General features: G+C 28.8%; 2 protein-coding genes across 2 annotated transcripts in view; one reads left to right on the forward strand and one right to left on the reverse strand.

Moving 5' to 3' along the window:
• CSN7 (COP9 signalosome subunit 7) overlaps positions 1-2,184 on the forward strand; it is an 83,016-nt gene extending 80,832 nt beyond the window's left edge. Inside the window, exons 4-5 of the transcript XR_003819904.2 lie at positions 1,704-1,764; positions 1,977-2,184. The gene's annotated coding sequence lies outside the window, so the exon portion shown is untranslated. The remainder of the gene's footprint in view (positions 1-1,703; positions 1,765-1,976) is intronic.
• Positions 1-23,206, reverse strand: part of Glurb (metabotropic glutamate receptor B) — a 124,531-nt gene that overhangs the window by 74,954 nt on the left and 26,371 nt on the right.

Raw genomic sequence — 23,206 nt, forward strand, 5'->3', positions numbered from 1 at the left:
AGTGTGTCAACTGTATTCCTCCATTTACATCTCGTATTTCAAAGTATTCTATTTTCTTTTAATTAAGTGTCAGTAATTATAACACTTTTTAATTAATACTTTTTATTTGTCAAGTATAACTTTTTTAATTGTCTTAAAAAATATTATATATTGTATAATTATTATTTTATTATAGTATGCTTTAGACAAATAATATCCATATATCACGATTCTCAATTCATCAGAAATGCAAATTATATACACGCTTTTCATAAAGACGCTTTTTATTTCTAACTTAGGTTCTAAATTTAAGCGCACAAGTAATTCATATATACGAACTAAGGGCCGGTTGTTTTATCTCTTGGTAAATTTTACCCGACAAGTAGCACATCTTCGTCTTTTTTTTTAAAACTTATCTGAAAAGAAATAAAAATATGCTACCTGTCAAGTAAAACTTACCAAGAAGTTAGAAAAATCGGCCCTAAATAATGATCCATTGATGTGTTGTATGCACTGCAAGATACAAAACGATATTCTTTAATATTCTTTATCATTATCATTTACATTTTTATTATTATCTTAGATTAGAATTAAACTTATAAAAATATTTTTATATATATTGTCACTGTGTATGTATAAATATACTTTTCAACAAAATTAGAATACTTTGAATTGATAAAAAAATGAAACTTAAATTGTATGCGATTTTTAATAAATAATGATTATATAGAGCAATGTTTCTGAAAATATTTTAAAATTGAAGATTTCAACTTTCAAAAACTGTCAAGATCTTTATACTCAGCATTTATTCTCTACATGGAATAATTAACCACACGAACAATTAAAATTTAATATTAAGATCATGTACGCAGAAAAGTAATTATTTTTAAAAATTTTGTTTTAAACTATGAAAAGTTTCAGATTTCTTCTATAAAATACTTTTTCTATAATTAAGCTGCGAGATCTTCATCAAATTATCGCGAGTTGAAATGATTAATGCACTTTCGGCTTTTTCAGTAGAAATCTCTGACATGTTGCCGACATTAGCATTAACCAGGTATATCACATGGAAGTAGCACAGTCGGACTTATATCTCATGTACGTGCGTATCTCTGTATGTATAGGTAGATGAATGTGGATGATATATGCATATCTCTTGGCACGCGCTCATATATACCAGCATGCACGCATAGTGAGAGCGTTATAGCAGAGAGGGTAGGAATTATTAAATACTACGAAAGAGAAAATCAAACACTAAGGAGTTTCCTTATTTCTGCCGCCATAAAGACGCACGCGCACAGACAAGATGTAAGTTCATCGATCGTGATATACGTCAGATAATGCTGACGGTATATTATTTCTATTGAAAAGAGCCGGAAATGCACTGATTATTTCAACTTGAAGTAACTTGAAAAAAAAACGCAATTAATTTCAAAGAAAGCAGTTTAAAAAGAAAATATCAAGTTTTCAAACTGTTTAAAGTAAAATTTAAAAAAAACTTCTTTTTCTGCGTAAATGATCTTGAAGTTGAAGTTTTTTTGTCAAAATTGATTTATATTAAAATGAATATATATGTGTTGATATCTTTTATGAAGAAATAATTTTATTAGAAGTTTGTTATTTATTTTTTAATAAGTTGTATCGTTAATTATTAAAGTTTAAAAATATGAAAGTAGAAACATGTCAATATTTACTATTAATGTCAATACTTTTTAATGTAATAGGTTAATGCGACTACTGGAATGAGGGCAGAGCGGATGGGGAAGGACTTATGTATCGAGTGACGTGAGTAATCCTTACCTTTGGCGTTTATCGTTTTATAAGGATAATTAATGTTTAACGTATCATTAACTTTTAGAATTCTTTTAGTGATGTATTCACTTCGTTTGATACGATGTTTTTATCAATTTGAATATATTTTTATCTTGTATCCTTTTGTTTGTTAGATCAAAAGACGACGACAGAAAAAAATCTTTAAAGTGATATTATTTTTCTAGCTTGAAGAATATTAAGTAAACGCGGTATGAAATGATACGCTTTTGCAAGAGCTTGCAGTTAAACGTCTCACATAAACTACAGCTACGACCGACTTTATGTTGCACGTTCCCGCATCGTTGAAAGAGCAATCCTATTTGTTCGTATAGCAAATGGCACAATAAGAAATGCAGTATATTAGAAAGCTTTATAATATATTTTTCCATCTTTTTTTTCTGTTATCATTTTGCTTTCAATCCTTTTAAATAAATTGTTAAATATTTTCCAAGGAAAATTGTCGGTTACTATATATAAAATATAAAAATAAATAAATTTAATTGATGATGACTATAATTTTATATGTATCTATAACAATATTATATTGCGAAATTTAAATATGCGAATATAATAATTTTCCCCCTTCTCTCCTTTTCTTTATATACTTGTATATTAATATATCGATATTAGTAATAATTTTATTGGCGATATTTATATTATTATAAAAGGGTAAAAAAGATATCAGAAGCAGATATCATAAATTTGTTGCGGAATGAAAAATCATAGGAAAAACTTCTCAAGCTATTCTTTTATTAAAACGAAATAGTAAGTAAGTTTCTTTGCATATCGAGAAAAATACATGTCTTTTTTTTATCGAGGAGCGCCTACAAAGTTTAATCGAAACTCTGTGTTGGCCTTTGAAAGGCTTTCCTCGTTAATGGCATGTCCCGGCTGATAATTGTAGCCTGTAGAGTGGTAATACCTGGCCTGGTTTCGGCTATACTTTTATCAAACGATACCATTGAGAGGATTCTATTGATGAAAGGGGGAAATATGTGGTCTTGTGATATAGAACCGAATTGTTTCGATCAAAGTAAATAATGAAGAATATTGAAGAATGTTGATTCATTATTGTTAAATGCCACGTCTATATTATCTTTGTGTCAAAAGTTGATAGTCTTTTTATTTTGAATTATGTAAAATTTAATAATTAATATAAATTTATGATACCTATAGGATGATAATATAACACATTACAATACAATTATCTTTTTCTTCATTACTTTTTAAAGATTTAAAGTTTTATTGTCAATAGAGAAATCAACAGTTTTTATATATTTTATATTGCATATTTGATAATTAAAATAGAAAAAATATTTTTAAATAAAGAAAGTTAGGTTTTATTTTTTTGGAAGCTACATATTAAATGTAACCATTATATATATATATATATATATATACACAGGGTGTCTGACATAAGGTGTCACATCGAAAATATACAAGTAGATATTATTTGGAGACAATTTTTCCTGTGCAAAAATATTGAGGCATCAATAATTTTCGAGTTAAAAGCGATTTAAAATAAAGGGTTTTCGCAAGCTAAGCCGTCCGGAAATAAAATATTAAGAAAACCACTCTCCAATTAATTTCAAGTTTACTTTAATAAAATTTTAATTTAAGGTTTAGTTATAAAGATGGCAAAAATTGAGAACATGCAAAAAAATGATAGCCTCTCTCGACATTTTTGCTGAGGAAAAATCGTCTCCAAATAACGTGATCTACTTGTATATTTTCGGTGTGACACTTTATGTCAGACACTCTATCTATCTATCTATCTATCTATCTATATATATATATATAATATGTATTTTTTTTTCGTGTTATTTATATGAGTCACAACATATATTTGAATATACATATGTATTTAGTATATATTTATTTCGTTCCTTTGTATTGTTTTTTCTCAGTTTACCGTTACCCGATATTTCTCATTACGATGAAAGAACTTCAATAAATTGAATACGAAGACAAATGTGCGCGTGCTTTTATCTACGTTCTCAGGAAATGCATCGCCTCTGGTAATCCGCCTTTATACGTCCGCTGAGGCAGATGGTCGATACCTGTTCGACCTTAATGTCTTACCGCTTCAATCTGGCTGATCTACATCAATTCCAAAATTATCCAAGTTTCCCTGTGATTCCAACGATCCGTAGTAATAAAGACAAAACGCGAGCCGTTGCCAAGACGACCGGTGTGAATTGCCGATTCTTGCAGTCTCTGGTCTCTGCGTTAATTACGGTCGCGCGAGTTTGCGATTGTGAGTAAACGACTGTCCTTGATTATCATTCTTACGAGTCTTTTCGCCGTAATTCGATTTTACTTGCAATTTCCAATACGAAAACCGGCTGTATGTTATAACTTTATAAAATTCCTGTGCGAGCGATTGTGTATTCGTTGTACCATTAGTTTTTTTATCATTGAATCACGCTGACAAATGTTATTTTACACTGCTCGACGTCACATCGAAGAGAAAATCCAGTAATCCAGTTGAGGAACGTGGACTAATCTGTATGGAAATATGCGCTGCAATCCATTTTCGTAATTTTGCCGGATACGTTTGGTTCGTTATAGTTCACTTTTTTTACGCTTGCGGCGATGCAAAAATAACAAGAAGTAATGCGTTTTGCGGGACGATTGAGTTTGCGAATTTTCACATGTTCGAACTCACGTCACAAGATTAGAGCCATTATTATGAGTGAAATAATATGTCAAGACGTGGAATTGAACACGTTAATTAACACAACATCCAGCCGATGGAAAAACTGCAAGAATTTACACTGGAAATAATAAAAAATATATCGAGAGAGACATTTAATTATTTTAAAAGTTTTTAAATTTAATTTTTAAATACCTTTTAGCTCGTTGTCAGAGAGTTAGTTGCATTATAATTATTATATTATTATTGTTTCTTCTTTTTGTTACATTGTTTTTAGTATTGCATTTTTAGTATTGTTTCCCTCGTATTATTGAGAGCTTCTCCGTACTTTCAATTTTCGAAAATACCAATACGGCGGCAATAACACGACTGTTTTTAATCATCGGTGCGTCATTTGCTTATCTGTATATAGTGCTGCCTACCTGTTGTTATATTCTAGATTTGCACTCGTTTCTCCTTTGTTGTTGATTAAAATCGACGACGCAATGTTCTTTTCTATCCAAAGACAAATGCTTGTGACTTCATAATCACACGATAATTACAGCAGCGTTCTTTTTAATAATATTTTCGTCCATATATTTATTATTACCATTAATACAAAAATCTCTATTTTCTTTTTACTTTTATTTTTTTCAGTCCAATATAATAAGATTATTTAATTGGAATGTGAAAAAGAAAATTTATAAGCAATATAATCGCATTTGAAATAATTACGTTAATACGACAAATATATAACATCGCTTATGAATAACGAAACTCATTACTAATCATACTAATGATTGTTCATTCAATAATAATATCTGATATTAGTGTAATATAGTTTCAATTATAACTGAGATTTTTATGTTTAATTTTACTATTTTTGTTTATTTTATAATACGCATAAATAATTTGTATTATTTTCGATTAAATATTATCTATAGACACGTATATAAAATGATTATATTTTCTATAGTCTCAACACTTTTAATAATTATCGCGGATTATATATTCCCTTTATACTGTTATTAATTTTATTTTTGTTTTCCTTTTTGGCAAATAAATTTATTATGGCTCGAATGCATCGACAAGGTAATACATAAAAGCATTTTAAAATTTTAATACATTTTTGCACATATGTGCTTTTTGTATTAATATGAGAACTTTATAATAAAATAATAATAAATAAAATGTATTAGTTTTCACATGCATGGTAAAATATATTTGAAAATTAAATATATGTGACTTATTGAAATTGTTCTTCTCTATTGTGAAATGTGAATATTTATCTTGACAGAAATTGCAATGTATGGAAGAAAATATATTTATTGTATATTTACTATGTATATTGAGATAATCAATAGAATGAAAGTTTGGTTCAAAATCAAAACATGTTCAGCGCGATAGTTATAGAAAGTGGCTAAAAATATAGAATTACAATATAAGAAATCCGCTAAAAATATGACAAATGTCTGATCAATGGTTATTTTTGTTATTTACAAAAGAAACAATTCTAAAAATTAATTAACTTTACGTTTACATAGTACACTTTTGGCGTAAGTTTTAAATAATTCATATACATTTCGAATTCCAACATAAGCTCATAAAATCGAGCGTCAGATATAAAAAAATCATCTTAGATAAATTTTTAATTAACTAATTATTTTGTATTCTATTTTTTATTAGTTTTTATATGTAAAACTTGTATGATTATTTGTGTCTCTTTCTGTATTTTGACAAAATTAACGAGAAAGTTGAAGAAAAAAATAGTCAAAAAAGTAAATGTTTCTTATGCTTGAAACGAGAAAGTTTGTGAATTTTAATAAGCTTTATTCTCGCCATGTAACTTGCCAAATTTATCTTCATAACTTTTGAGAATTTTGCTGTAAAATAATATGAAACTTATAAAGAGTCGCAGTATTCTCATCGCCGAACTTTTGGCCGAAAAGAAGAAATTGTTGCATAACAATTGACAATAATTTTTTTATTTATAATATAAATTTTATTTATAATAATATAAATAAAATACTTGTCTCGGTAAAAAGAAACATAAAATACATTTACTAGATTTTATCGCTACAATTACTAATTAATTGCATATGGTTTTCAAAAAATCAGAATGCTCATTTCAGTAAAAAGTTAAAGGAAATTGTTATAAATTATGTAATAAATTGTTTATTCTATTATCACCAATAAATTGATGAATTAGTGAATTTTTAAAATTTATAGTTCATTTTCCATTAGTTCAATAATTTAAAAATTTATTTAGTAATGATAAATATGATATTACCATAGAAAGAGGTTGAGCCATCTAATTTGTCATATAATTATTTTTATTGTGTGTGAAGCTGGCATATCATTTTCTTTATCAATAATTGTAAAAATTTGAAATATATATAGTTCTACAAGAAATCTAAGAAGAGATCTGCCTTCTAGAAATAAAAAATATGAATTTAAACCAAAGAAACATCATATCTTACTTGAACATATTGAAGTAAAACGCCACTCGATTTTAGAGAATTCAACTTATGAAATAATTCTTGTATAGTTCTAAGCATGTATAATATCTTTCCAAAGAATTCTGATGATAAAAATAAGTAGAAAATTTTTTAAATATATTTTTTCTTAGGCATTTTTTTTGTTTAATCGCTAGAACTATTTGTTTAAATTATCAAAAACTTTAGAGCTATTGAAAATAAAGTCAGAACTCTAAATTATTTATGGTCTTCTATGAAATGATATACTATTTTTACACACACTCAAGTATCTCATGTTTTATTTAATTTGAAGATAATTGATGCAATATTATATTTTTAATTTGGTTCTACATAATTTTATAAAAGATTTTAAACGTAAGGAAATTTTAAACAAAAATCTTCAGAAAAATATAATCTTATATAGTAGTAAATTATTATATTATAATTAGATTTTCGATAATAAAGCAGATCATTGATGGTTATCGATGGCCACTGATAGCCATTGATGGCTATATAAAGTTATCAGATTATTTTAAATTTGGTTTCATTTCTACTAGTGCTTTTAATACACACACAAGATGAATGATTTGTTAGATCATTGATGACATTTCATTTATAAATATGAAGTTAGATTTTAACGTGAAATTTCCGTATAGTTTGATTAGCAATTTTCATCATCATTTAGGATCCGTCAGACGCAGACGGTTGTACGTACCTATTATGAAGAAACGTTATTAGATTTTGAACGATATCTCTATTATTTCGAACATACTTCGAAAATGTTATAATTGCCTCTAAAGCTTCCTCTCGATATCCGTATTGCATCGTTGTCCATAGATTTCGCAATTAGTATATTTCTCCCGAATTATAGATCGAAAGATTAATTGTTAAATTAATCACTTTATAATTTTTGCGAAAATATAACTTAAATGAAATTATGATCTATTTGAAATATGAATGAAATTAGGAGTACATTATGTATAAAAAAATAGAATGAGAAATTTGTACGCTCCACATTTTAAGTGTATCTTTTTTTATCAATATCGCAAAAATATATTTTTCCTTAGAATTTTATATAGCATCGTTTTGCAAAAAAAAGTACGCATTAATAAGATAATAATTATTCATTTTTTTTAATCGCGCTCGTGAGTTGTACGCAATTAAGTAAATATAAAGTGGAGAATTTCACGGCGATTTACGTGACTTGAGATTGCACGTCCCGTCGGTCTCGTAACACTTGGTCGTAAATGCTTTTACTTAATGCGCCATCGTTAAATTCTTTATATTTATCCGTAAAAGTTAATAAAAATTGTATTATATGCATTTCGAAGCATTTACTGTTTTTACGTATGTATAGTTAATTGAAACGCAAGAGGAAATTTTTTTATTTGTCAGTAACCGGAAATTTCGATTGCTTTCCAGCATGAAGAGATACGTATTGTTTGAACAGAGGAGAGGTAAATTGCTCTCTTATCAGAGAAATACAGTAAGGATGTGGAAGTCTGCTGCGAAATTAATTTTGTATGAAAGCTTGAAGCACGAGAGTTCATGTAACTAGCCTCTTCCTTTCACGAGGGAAGAGCAATTGATATATCAGAAGTATTTCGATCAGTTACGAGACGCATTTGTTTAATCTGATAATGAAATTCTTTATCTCAGCGAGCACGATTCTCACATCCGCGTACAAAATATATATATTCACATCCACATAGATTTCGTCTATTTAAGTGCGCAAAAGGGCTCTTCTTGATCGAAGGATCTTTCTCGATATGGTTTTTATTAAGGTGTCTAACACAGCAAACACATACACACAGGATTCTACGATGTAGAATCGTGCTCTGAATATAAGAAGTTATGCGCAGATATACCATTGTTCTCGGGTATATCGATAAAACTCGATCGCTGACATTTGAACAATGAAGGTAACTTACACCTTATGATCAGTTATAAATTAAAGTCATCACGATATATCAAAAAATCTAAAATATCTAAAATATTGTCACAATATCTACGAAGAGGAAGTAACATAAAATCCATACTAATAGGCTTATATCTGAAATTATATAAAAACGAAATGCGTATTATATAAAGAAGCAAGGATCATGTGATTATCCTTTTGCTTTTGTCGTAAATATCATCTATCATGATTTATCATAAGAAATAAATATAAAAAGACACACATAAATATATACACTGACAAAAATTTATTGAATTCGAATAAGTATTTATATCAATACTGCCAAATAAATCATTTCTTTGAAACTAATAATATTGATTTGATGTGAAAAATATTTATTTATATAAGAAAATCCTTTTCAAAATAAATAAATATTTATTTATTTCAAATAAATGATTTATTAGACAGTATTAAAGTAAATATTTATTAATTCAATAATTTTTTCAGGATATATATATATATATATATATATATATATATATTATGCATAATTTTTTTCTCATTGTCAGTCTAAGATTAAGATTTAATTACACATTCTTGTCAGAGGGTGCAATCGTAATTGGATACGGTCTGTCATGATGAATATTATATTCGTAGAAAATGAAGATTTTTGCGATATTAAAAAATGCATATTATAGACGTAGAATATATTCTAGCTGCGGTTTCTAAAGAAAATGATCAATCAAATTTTTTTCTGTAATTGTACGTTTTTAATGAATAACGATTTTATAAGCAAAGCATGAGATTGGTTGCCTCATCAGCTGGCACTTAATTATAGCCAGTTGTTGGTTACAGAAATTTTCATTATAGTACTTGTGCTAGCGTGGCGAATTTAATCCACATCGTGCTGTTCACTTTCCCAAAAATGTCACTTTGGCAAATTGCTTTTTCACCGCAGACAACACTTTAGTCTTTGATAAATTATCATCTTTCCTTTTTACATTATATTGAACGTAACATATATGTATGTAACGTATTAATTATCTTTTGATACTCGATAGATGGATACGGTGTTTTGTGTCTACAAAGGCATTTGTGAAATGTATATGAAACAAGAAAATGTGCGCAAACATTTAATGAAGTACTAACGAGATGCAATAAGACGATTTTTTTTTAAATTAATAGGACTTGGAGCTCTCAATCTATATTATACTATTACGTTAAGTGCATCAGCATGTTAGCACAAATGATAAGCATTTTCCTGTAAAATGAGCTGTTAAGAGTAACTTTAATAACTAACAACTTTCGTTCTAGAGTGCTTTGGTACTTTCGTTTATTGTTCATAATCTTGATATATGGTTAAATATTATAATAAAATTTCTTTTGAAGTGCATGTCTCTTTACGCTGCACTTAGAATGTCTATTCACGTCGCATCAACCACTTTATATGTATAGTTTAATGTCGCTTGCTGATGACCGACGTCAATCTAAGAGCGTATAATGGCTACCGAGGTGGAATACTTGTGCAACTAAAGGGTTAAACTTTGGCCATTAATGTCGCGAGCATATCAACGCGTTTTGTCACAGGACTTGCCTTGCTTTTTGTTACGTAATGTTAATATTTTTTACTTATTTTTTATAATTATTTACTCATTTTGTCATCTAATGTTTTAAAGAGAGATAATTTCAAGCTTCATGAAGCAATTTCACTTTATTAAGGTCTATAAAGCAATTTCATTCACTATTATTTCGTTAGTTTAAAGCACGATGTCGGGTAATATAATGTTTATTTATAATTTATCTCTATTTCTCTTTCAAACATTTAGTTGAATTAATATTGAAGTATCCGATAATTGTGTTGCTCATTGCTGTTTGTGATATTCTTGTGTTATCAACGATTAATATTGACCTATGTATGTATAGCAGTTGTTATAATGTATGCGCACGTGCGTATGCACATATATGGCACATGTCCAAAACATTGTTTTGCCTATGTATGCAGAGCAATTTTAACAGATTAAACAGACACAGTTTTTGTAAGAATGTCTTAATGAATGACACATTTGAGATTTGAGCTCCATCTTTATTATGATAGCCGTTGTAGCTTAATGGTAATAAGATTCTTTATAAGCAACAGATTTAATTATGGAATTAGTATGGAAAATTGGAGATCAGCGAAATTGAGTCGATTAAAATTCTGTCGGTGTATACCACGGATTCAGTCGTAATTAGCTGTAATGTTCCATTACCGCATTTTCTCCCTACGTAACCCAACGTTTTCCTTAATCAAAGCTAAAACGTCTAAATAAGGCAAAGCGAGTTTTTTGTCTTAATATAAACATAATATGAAATCTCGTCCTAAATATATACGCAACAAAATTGAGTTTTTTAATTTAAAATAAGATTGTATTTTGCGATATGTCCGTCAGTATGCAAATAATATAAGTAATAGATATAATTAATGATATAAAAACGATAATAGTTGACATGAAATTTCACAGAACGACGTGAAAATCTGTAAAGCAATCCAACGTGATTTAGAATAATGGTAAACGGTATCGTATATATTTACATATATATTATGGTAAACGGAAATGGCATAAAGTGATATGTGACACATGAAATGACATCAAGTGCAAGAAACGTCATAAGCAAATGAGAAATTGCGAAACATGACGCGATATATATATATATATATATATATATATATATATATATACCGCTATAGAAGTTATATGCGCGTTGACACAAAACGGTAGATACGAGAAATTGATACATTGTACCTATTACTTTAGGGGAACACTACCGGAATGCACTGGCAAACAATCCGTAATTCTTTTACAGTCACGTCCGATAATTCCGCAACTCGTATGTGTGGTAAATGGATTTCTCGCGAATTAGACAAGAGAGGACGATTCGGTCGTACATACCCGGTTGGCACTTGCTTGCACCTGCTCGGCTACCGATAAGATTATTTACAGCATGAACGAAATCGTATTACACGCATCTGTGCACGGAAATTGGCACGAACACCGTCCCTGTTCTTTTCAAAGCGACCACGAAACGACCGATATTGTCTATAAGAGCATAGTGAAATACGTTTTCGTATAATCCTGAAGTACGTGATTTCGTATCGCTCTATCTTTCACAGTACGATTTAATCAGATTTCACGAGTGTTACACCGGAAAGCGAGCTGATTTAATAATAGATCTCTGTGTGTTATTCGACGTTTATTTTTAATTCTTTATTTACTCACGTAGCTCGATTAATCATTTTCACGCATATTATTAAAAATTCAAAAATTAACAAATCTAATCAAATAAAAATTGCCATTATACTTTCCATTGAATTATACGTTAAAATTATGTATAGTGATTTGCCATAATTTTTTTCTTTTTTATGTTATTAGTAATAATCCGTAAATATATGCGTATATCTACCATTAAAATCATCTATGATATGATATCATCCATAGAATACTATGTGGAGTTAAATTATGCGATCCGGTCAGCGGATATATATCCTGTTCAAACTCATAGTTGATTATCGATATGCACCATATCACTCCTGAAACACATCGATATTGATCAAGGATCGTTACATCTATACGACATGTACCTGAGTGAGAATACATTAACGAACTAACGAGAGAGTTAACACGCATAATCATATTTAAAAATTCAAATACATTTTGCGATAAAAGCTTATCAATGCACTTAATTAGATATAATATTATTTATTGATTTTAATCGCATTATTAGAAAGTCTTGAAAAAATATGTTCCTAATAAAAGAGATAAAAGTTGTAATATTTAATTTTGCTGATATCAGATGTAAATAAAAGTAGCTCAATATATATATAAATATAATATAACTGTCTCTCAGTTATAATATGAAGTTATTCTTTTTAGCAGACTAAAGTTCAATATTTTCTTATTATTATATGTTGGGGATTATTTTTTATAAGAAGTCTTTATGCAGTCCTGACAATCGAGATAACATATTTTATCATGCTGTCTCCTACGAATGATTGCTTCCAGAAATGGGGAAAGAAAATGAAGTGAATACTTGTCATTCCTATCGCTTCTATTCTATATATGTGAGAGGAGATTCCTTATATAGCCATTTCTCTCTTTCCGGAGACATGAAAATCAGCATTAGATTAAGTTAAATGCGACATGCATTGAGATTAATGTTAATCTGAATTATATAAAGTTATTGCATTCTAATATAAGGATTAATATATGAATTATATTCGTATGTAATATACTATTTTTTAAAATATTTTTTTAAATATTGTTACACATCGATATCAATACCTTGATATCAAGTAAAGTGTAAATTAAATACGTAAAATTCATTCTGCATTCAAATTGTATTTAAATAAAAAAAAGTAATTTAATCATTTTGTAAACAAATGCAATGGAACGGATTAAATATATGATAGTGTGTAAAAATAATATAAAATTATTTTAAATTTAGCTGAATATGTGTATTTCAATTTAAATACATGCATATTTTTATGTTCATTTTGTTTGAAAAAAAATACACGCGTACAAAATTATATGTAGATAGTATTAAGAAGCAATATGTGTATTATAGATTTAATTCAGATTGTATTTTATAATGCATTATATGTAAAATGCACTACCATAACAATAGATATTTAAATAAGGTAATAACGAGATAATTTTAAAGTAAAAAAATATGTAAATTATATTTATATAAGCGATAAAAATTGCTCGTTTTCTTTTGCAAATATTTTTTCTATATAAAATGTAAATATACATTACTTTTATAGCACCATCAATTTATATACATGTATCGAAAAGAGAGTTAGGGCAACAAATATTTATAACAATTTATTTTGCTAGATGAAAGATAAAAATAAATCAAGATTATAAAAATTTTATACATTTATTTTATATTTAAATCGATGTCAAAGTATTGACGTCAATAATATAAAAAAAATAAGAAAAAAATTTGCATTTATAAGGAAAATCTAAGAAATCTCTTACGATAATGGTTTTTACAGCAAACGAGATATGGACAAAAAGTCCAATATGCCGTGAATTATGTGTAATGAAAAAATGAAAATTTTATGAAAATATCGATTTTATATTGGGGAGTCCTTTTTCAAGACTCCTGTGGGACCCATAAAGATTGAAATACAAAGACAACATACGAGATTTGAACCAGATTGGATAATTTTACATCGGAAACCAATTCAGATGTATATTTCGTTCTAGGTATGAATAGCACGTGGTGGATATTTATTATATGCAATTTCGCATATTTGTCTTTTATTACATTTAGTGACCATCATCGAATTATAAATTTAATTAACGAAGCAAATTGCGAGAATACGTGTCATGTATATGTATGAGATAGTATACATTTTTAAAGAGAGAAGTAGGTACTATATTGTTTCTAAATCACAAATATTGATAATTAAAATGAAGAGAATTATTTTAATAACAAAACATTTATGCAATTTCTGAGTTACAAAAAATTAAAAATTAAAAAAGAAATTTTGTCTTCTAAATTAAATTCTAAAGATATACTCGTACATATACATATGATACAAAGGAATAGTTCTTCTGTCTACAATTAATAGAATAGTATTTTATTATTTTATAGAATCTTGCTGTACGATAAAACGTATAATTATACGTGAAACCTCACAGTATTTACCAAAAAACATGATCTTTAATGAATATTCACAATAGGTAAGCCGATCTCAAACTCACGGTTCACGCTCTGCAGGACATAAATTGAAATGGCTTGTTTAATTACAATTACGAGAAGTTAGCAGATCGACCTCTACATTTGTGCAAGTCAAAGCATCCAAAAGCGAATAGTACTGGACACAAAGTTACTTGTTTCAGTTCAATCCTGCCATTTGAAAGTGAAGTCACTCGAAGCAAAGCCAGCTATAAAGCATTCGCTTCGTTACCATTGGTTTATATTGAATTGGAAAATCAACGTGTTGTTGCAAGTGGCAGCCGAGAAGAATATTTGTGCGGAAGCATAAAGGCAAGTTTAAAGTTGCGTATACATTCGCTTTATTTTGTATCGTCGAAATAGCTATGGAAAAATATTTCGCAGTATTCTGACAATGCGTTTGAAAGAAGGAAGAATGATAACTTTCTCCTTGTTATTACATCTTGTTATTAGAGTTGTATCGAGAAAAAACGAATTTACGTTCAATGGAATATTTTAAGAATATCTTATTGGAAATAAAAGTGATTATCTTATCTTACACTCAAAATAATGTTCATGATTCCACGATTTATTATGATTAATAAATTAAGATAATTGATAAACGTAAAAAAAATGTCAATCTTTTACAAAAGTATATTAATGCTTGCAATTATTATCTTCTAAAAAGTGTTTAATTTTTAAATTATTTTTTTAATTAATTAAAGTTTATTGAGTCTATTAAAAAATATGTGTGTATATTTGTATGCACGAGCATATGTATGTATGTGTAAATTCTAAACTCCTACGCATTAGTCAACTGTCACAGTTAAGCTGTAACTTTGAACCTTTCACTATTTCTCAGTTATGCTTTGTATTTTACGAGGTTCTTACGTCATTTTCAACGACACAAGCTCGCTACCTTTTCGTAACACCTGCAAATTTAATTTGCAACAGCTGAAACTTGTCGTTTCTCTCGTTCCTGTATCGCATAATTGCCAACATTGTGCGCGGTAAATTATGCCGGCAAGTGATTCTGTTCAGCAAATTATCTTTTATTCGGCAGCATTAAACGACATAATGATATGCTAACGCGACAAATACAATGTGCTACAAACTCGGATATTAATGCCAATAAAAGGTAATGTCGATCTCGCGCGCATAAAGAGCGATAAACGAATGACGGACGATCGACCCACGATTAATCGTCACGTAGGATCGTAAATTTTAAGAAACGATTATTGATATCGAGGGAAATCCCCTGCGTCATAAATATCGTAAATGTCTCTCTCGCGTTTTTGTTTATGATCCTTTGAAAGCAATTTATGATACATTCTTTCGATTGACATATAATTAAAATTTAACTATTATTTTATAATATTTAACTCCACAACTTCTTAAAAAAAAGAGGAGACAGTGTATTATGTGGCGGAGAAATTTCTACTTTTATATTATCAACTAATATTTTATATTTTCTTTATTTATGTTTAATGGTCCGATTTTTTAAAATACACGCGGTTTATCTGAAGCAAGATCCTGAGATAATCGCAATGATGATATAAATCTTATGATGAAGAGAGTTTTTAAACGTTGTCAGTACGTGTCGGTTGTTTAGTTGAGTTTCGTCTTTATGTGTTCTTCTAACTAAGCAAGATAACTATAGTCGTAAAGCGGTGGTAATATACACGTTGCAGGATAATATCGGATCATCCAGGCTAAGTACATCGTAAGGAATCAAATAAAAGTCTGTCTGTGTTTAATAGTTTGTGAAAGTATTCCATGCTATCTTTCTTTCTCTCTTTCTCCTTCTTTCTTTTCTTTGTACTCTTAAAGATAAAACTCGATTTAACATTCGATTATGAGTAATAGCAATCTAATAACTTTAAGAATTATCTCTGTATTCCGTAATTTGTAGATTTTAATATTGGATTTAAAGTTTTACTACTTTTAAGGATCGATAATTGAATTTTTCCCGATATTATAATTTAATCTTTAATAGTCTGTATTATCTGTTTTTATTATTAAAATATTTTCGCTGAAACTTTATTATAATTATCATTTGATTGAGACTCTTTGCAAAAAAAGAACATAAAATTTTTTGTCTTGTTAATAATAATTTAATGTTGGTATTGTTTTAAGATTATCTTTTAAGATTATCTTTCATCTGTGGCGGAATGCTAGTCAAGCCGATTATATTTCGCGTTTTAGCATACTCCGTTCGCTTTGTTTCTTTTAAAACAGACGGCGTCTGACCCAATTCATCTCTTTCTCCTGCAAAGACATAAACCGAATCGTTGAATCGTTCATTCAGCACAGTGACCGTTTCGACGAGAGGTGCTTGATAAGTTTCTCGATTAAAGAGCTTCTCATCTAATAATACAACTGCATTCTATAAAAGAATATAGTTCTCTAAAAACAATTTGTCATAAATATAACAATGAATAGTTAGCGATGACTCGATTTAAACTGCAATCTTTTTTTTCGTTTGTAACATTCAACTATAATTTACTATTACCGTTATATCTCTCTGTTTATGTTTGTCTGAAACGAAAAGAGTTAAAAGCAAAGTTCATGACCGTCAGTGAGAATGACATTAGTTAAATAATATAGAGACGCCCAGGTTACATCGCTTCGGGACAGAGCGTCGTAGTAAGTGCTTTTAAAATCCACTTGCCGTTCCGCATACACTGTTATTAACAAAGAGAATTATGTGCGAATTCTAGATAAAAACAGATGAGTGTATATTCTTTTAGTAAGAACATTTTCTGTGACAGAAAATTTAAAATTATTTTATATCCCACGTATAGAAAGGAAGATATTATATTTTTCGAGCAGGGATGTCAATAGCAACAATTTGAATTACGCGTTCTTATATAAATCGGTCGACCGATCTCTTCACACGATTTCTTCTTGTCATGAAATTCGTGTTATCCACTTTATAGCTCCATAACGGAGCGGCGGCTTCTCCGTATCTTTCGTCTCATCATTTTTCGTTCCCGTTACAGTTTCCTTTAGTCTGGACTGTTAGTACTAAAAGTGACAAGTAGATACATGAGTTGTATTACTAAAAATTTGTTTCGGAAATGGAATACATTTTTTTTCAACGGCCGGGAAAGAGCTAAATATTTTATTTAATACTATGATATGCTGACCCAGAACCTATCTTCTGGTTTCGCACAATCTTTATTTCACTCACATCAGGTTTCAAATATTTAATACAGCATTTTTGTATTCCTGTCGAAGCTAAACAAATAATCAAATAATAACATTAGAATGAAAAGGTAATAATCATATACCTAATATTACAAAATTGTAAATATAATTATTGTTACTCTAACAAATTATTTGGATATTTTTTACTTCGTCAGTACATTTTCAAAACTTAATGTAATTTTGATCTTTTTTTTGCTATTTAAAATCTAATTTTTGTTTTTATAAATATTTATTATCTTCTTTTCGTCTTTCATTTTGTTATCTATTTGCTTTTACGTCAACCATAAAATATTCTGATATCGATGAAGTATTTAGTACAGATTCTTGAACGGTAAATGCTATTGGCGAGCACATTCTTCGTCGGCAATCCAGCAACTTGGGAAATAAATCTCATTAATGTCCTCGATTTTCCGTATAAGTTATTGACCGAAGAAGATATTTTTTTTTTATTTAATCTTTTCCTTACAAAAATGGTATCAAATATTTTTTCATTGTCTAGCTGATAAAGGAAATTCTATCCATATAATAAATAATTTTAAAGCACATTTTGTTTCAATATGGTTTCAATTTGATAAACCTGTAAATAACTAAAAATATCGGTAAAAAATATCGGTGTAAAAATATCATCATAATTGTTTTTAAGATTTCTTCTAAATTTTTATTTCTTATTTCTTTCTTGTATTTCATTTGTATGATTCTTTGGATATAATATTTATTATTTTTATTAATTATGTCAAAGAAACACAAAATTAGAAAAAAATTATAATTAAAATATACATATATATTTTCTTTTATTATATTAATTTATTTTATATAAATAACTATATTTTGCACAAATAAAAACGATATAAATGAGAAAGAGAAGAGCAAAATTCAATTGAGATCTAAGACATACATCTTATTAAAGCAAACTATATGCAATAAAAGTATTGGTATTATTAAGAGACGTTCGAGCAAACGTGACGTTCTTCTATACTTTACTAATTGCATGATTAATTGCAACGTTAATCGTTTTTGGAAACCCACATGAGCGAATAATTAAAGATATTTTTTCTCTTTTTTTGCAGCAAATAAAATTCGTTTGGATCGCTTGCAGCCGGGCATTGAACTGTTCTACAACGACCACACCAATTACGTAAATGAATGTAAAATTGATACAGCCAACATTAATTCGCAACCCATCGCTGTTACCGTCATTTTGTCGGAATATCCTCGGTTAGAACGGCTACTTCGTAACGTGATTCGGGTGCCAATTTCGCACTTTTTCAGCCTTTTTCTCTACTGTCGACATTTCCGTCAGTTCCACACATTTTTCGTCAGCTGACAATGCGGTGCTTTTTTTGGGTTACCATTTTCCTTTGTAGGAGATGTATGATCGATGCGGCGGACACTTTCGTAACGTTTTGTGCGTAACCATATATCAACGTCATTCGTCAATATGTGTACCTTCGTATCTTTGGTTGACAAATCGAATGAGATATTCAGAAATCATAATTGCGTTGCTTTCTGCACAAAAAATACGAAAGATATAAGTTCTAAAAGTATGTCCCTGAATGATTAATATTATATACTTATTTATCTATTTTATGATAATAAAAATTTAAAAACTAATAAATAATAAAAGTAATTTGTTTAACAGGCTTTATAACGTAACTATTTGCGTTTGAAAAATTTAAATATGCAGTTATAGAACTAACAATAAGAAATAACATGATTTTGCTTAAACATATATATTTCAAAAAGAAGAAAGGCATATCAGATACTTTTATCGCGCTTTCAGTCTTTAAATGGTTGTTTGCTTCCTAATGATGTTAGCGCTTTGTAGAACATTTTTCCTTTACTCACACAAATACCTACTTCACTGACCGAAAGAAAAATTCAATTTAATTTGATATTTCGAAATATATATGTTTAAGCAAAATTATGTTATTTCTTATTGTTATCTCTATAACTGCATATTTAAATTTTTCAAACGCAAACTATTACGTTATAAAGCCTCTTTAAGAGATAATAGTAAGAAATGACATGATTTTGTTTAAACATATATATTTTGAAATATCAAATTGAATTGAATTTTTCTTTCAGTCAATAAAGTAGGTATTTGTGTGAGTAAAGGAAAAATGTTCTTCTCTACAAAGCGCTAACATCATTAGAAAGCAAACAACCATTTAAAGATTGAAAGCGCGATAAAAGTATCTGATATGCCTTTCTTCTTTTTGAAACGATATTATGATTCAAATATTTATAAACTATATCTAAAGTTCGATAAGCAAATGATATATTGTAATACTGAACAGTATTGTTTCAGTGAACCGGTGAATTTATTACGTTTGCATTTTTATTACAAACATTTTGTTAACTAGAAAATTATAGGCAAACTCGAATGATTAATTGACCAGAATACGATATTAACAATTAATTATTTGTAAAAGCAAGCTGTCAAAACAAGGAAAAACGATGAAATATTTATCAAGCCACTGTTTTCAAATAGTATAATAGATTGTTATTCATATTCCATTAGTCAAGTTAGAATTGTAATGTCAGACTATTGTAGTAGTTTTTTTAAGTCACTATAAATTTTATTTTTATTTGATATAAAAATATTTTTGCGGTTGTGAGAACTTGTCTGTTACAATCGAAACAAAAATTAACTGTACCGACCTTGCAGGACCAAAAATTTAGAATTTTTATATTATTTATATTATATACATTATGTACATCAAAATAACAATAAAATTAATTAGCCAAGGCTCTTATATTAATAATCAAATAAGGAAAAAATGAGGCAGTGAGAGCCAGCGCAGTGTTTAACGCGTAAATAAAATTCAAAGGTCAAATAGATTTATTCCGTAATTAAATATTTTGAGGTTTTCGATTTTTTTCTTTAGGCCATCTTTACTTTCAATTTTTAATTTTCAATTTTATCAATTTTGTTACGCTGAAGATGGCCCAAAGAAAGAGACCAAAACGTACGCTTTAAAATATTTAATTATGTAATCAGCCTATCTGACCTTTAAATAAATTTACTTGCGCGTTAATCGTAACACAGGTTCTCACTGCCTTGTTCTTCCCTCATTTGATATGTAGCTTTTTAAAAACAAAAATTATTATTTATTTGTTTTTGACATTTTTTTCGGTCTTTTTATTAATCTTGATATATTTAAAAGAAATACACACACACTCTCTCTCTTTCTTTCTCTCTCTTCCTTTCTCCTTCTCTTTCTCTCTCTTTTTTGATACTTTGGGATGAAGATATTTTCTAGTAATTTCCGGAGAAAAAAATAAAAATGTGACAGGTTCAACAGTTCCCGTTTCAGCGCGATAGATATTGAACTTTTTATAGATTATATGTTAGAAGTTATATCGACTTTTTATACGTTGCATTCCTCTGGTGAACATACTATTTTAATATTATACTAAGATGAAGATGGAGTCATGTTATGACTTTCTTGTTTCTCGCTAAAAAATTGCAATCCTATCTTATCCTAAAAAGTAGTAAGTTTTTATAAAAATTGATTAATACTACAAAATGCTTAATTATTATATTATATACATTTTTTATTAGCTAGAAAGTTGTACTTGATTATTCATCAAAATTTTTAAAAATATTGTATATTTTATTCTTTTATTTAATTTAAGTTTAATAAATGCATTTTGCGGTTAAAAAAGAATGAAGAAACTATCTTGAGTGGAAATATTAAAATTCTCAATTTTTATTGGAAAAAATTTTTTTACAACATACAATGAAAATTATGTTAGATAAAAGAATTCGAAAGTTTGAGTTAATGCAATGCTATGAGGATGCTCGCTTTTTGTTTGGACTTTACTTCAACTGAGTCGACGGTTGCGTTCGAATGCAAGAAAAAGTTAAAAGGATTTAATATAAACTATAAACCAAGCCGAGAGAAAAAGTCTGTGTTACTAGCAAACGGAAAAACTCGCTTCATCCCCTCACTAGTCATATAAAAGTTGAAAGTTGTCACGTTCCTTTCTATTCCTTTTCACCGTAGGTTTGCCAAACAAACTTAGCGTGATGTCGCAAAACATATCAAACGGAAAATACAATGATGGGAAGATATGTAAGTATATATGATAAAAAACTTTGTGATGGATTTTCTCGTTTTTTTGCGAGAAGAAACGCGCGCGGTGAAGATTGTAACGATGCCCGAGATCGGATGAGTATAAGTGGGGTTGGTGAAGAGCACCGAGGAACTATTTTACCCCTCCTTATTCGTTCCTTTTTTTGTACAAAGTGCATCTCATAACGCGGAAATTGCTGAGTGCATTTACTAAAAGTTTATACTCTCGATATAAAAGTAGTATGTTTTTTCAAACAAAACTTTTTTTTTCAGAATGTTTTCGTACAATAGTTATGATATTATTGCAATTAACACAAAAATATAAATTTGCATTTATCCAAGAATTAATAAAAATTAATACAATAAGCACAGTTAATAAAATATATTAATAAATAAAAATATTTTTGAATGAGAAAGACACCTAATGCAATCTTTTCTGTGAGATTGTCAATATTTTTATTTACTTGCAATAAAGGAATAACGTCATAGAGATTGCGAAAAGTATATAAAAAATCAATAATTTACAAACCATCGTTTTGACTGTTGACAAATGTTTATAATACAGCTTTATTTCTCGGCTAATTTTCTGCTTTTTCGTATTTTGAAGTACATAGTTCTTCTGTATTCTTGTTTGTTATTCTTCATCAACTTAACGCGTCGTCCGCAGCTTCCTTCCTTGGAACTGCTCGATTTGAAACGTCGTGCAGCGAGTTGCAACAAATTAATTTGCAGGTGAAGGAAGTAGCGCGTATGTACACATTGATTTATTCAATGGCCACATTACGAGCTTCTTGAGTTGTGCAAGCGAACGAATACGTTATTTCCTCCACGTTGTGCACGAACAGTTTCGGAAAATAAACACAAACCATAAATTTACCTGTTTAGGAGGAGCAACGGCGACGCAGTGTCGCGTATAAATTGCGTACAACACAAGTCCGATTATGATAAATTTTTAACACCGGTGGCCTTATTAGAGTGCATTACAGCATGTGTTTACATGAAGCGCAAAATTCTCTTTTCCTTAGCGAAGTTCCGTAAAACAAATTTTATAGATATTAATCTTATTTCAATATTAATATTTATGATCTTGATAATTTTTAATGTTTGATAATGTGTTATTTATCATACATACATTACGATTGTTGTAATCTGAATAATATTTTTATTCAGAGATATTTAATGATTTTGACATGAATAAATTTTTTAATTTCTGTGACATCTTTTTCCTTTTATAATATTTATTGGAACAGTCGATTGAGAAGGGTACTCGTTGATCAACTTGGTTGTTCAAGAAAGATGAACGAGCCGTTGCTTGTGAGACTTGATTTTCGGAGTGCTGTGGAAATAGGAGTAGATTCACTACATACGCGAACGATCAAGTTCGCCCTCCGTAACATAAGAGCTCAGAATCTCT

Source organism: Nylanderia fulva, unplaced genomic scaffold (genome assembly GCF_048542155.1).
Source record: "Nylanderia fulva isolate GAGA-0341 unplaced genomic scaffold, ASM4854215v1 Scaffold13, whole genome shotgun sequence".
In the NCBI taxonomy this organism is placed as follows: Eukaryota; Metazoa; Arthropoda; class Insecta; order Hymenoptera; family Formicidae; genus Nylanderia; species Nylanderia fulva.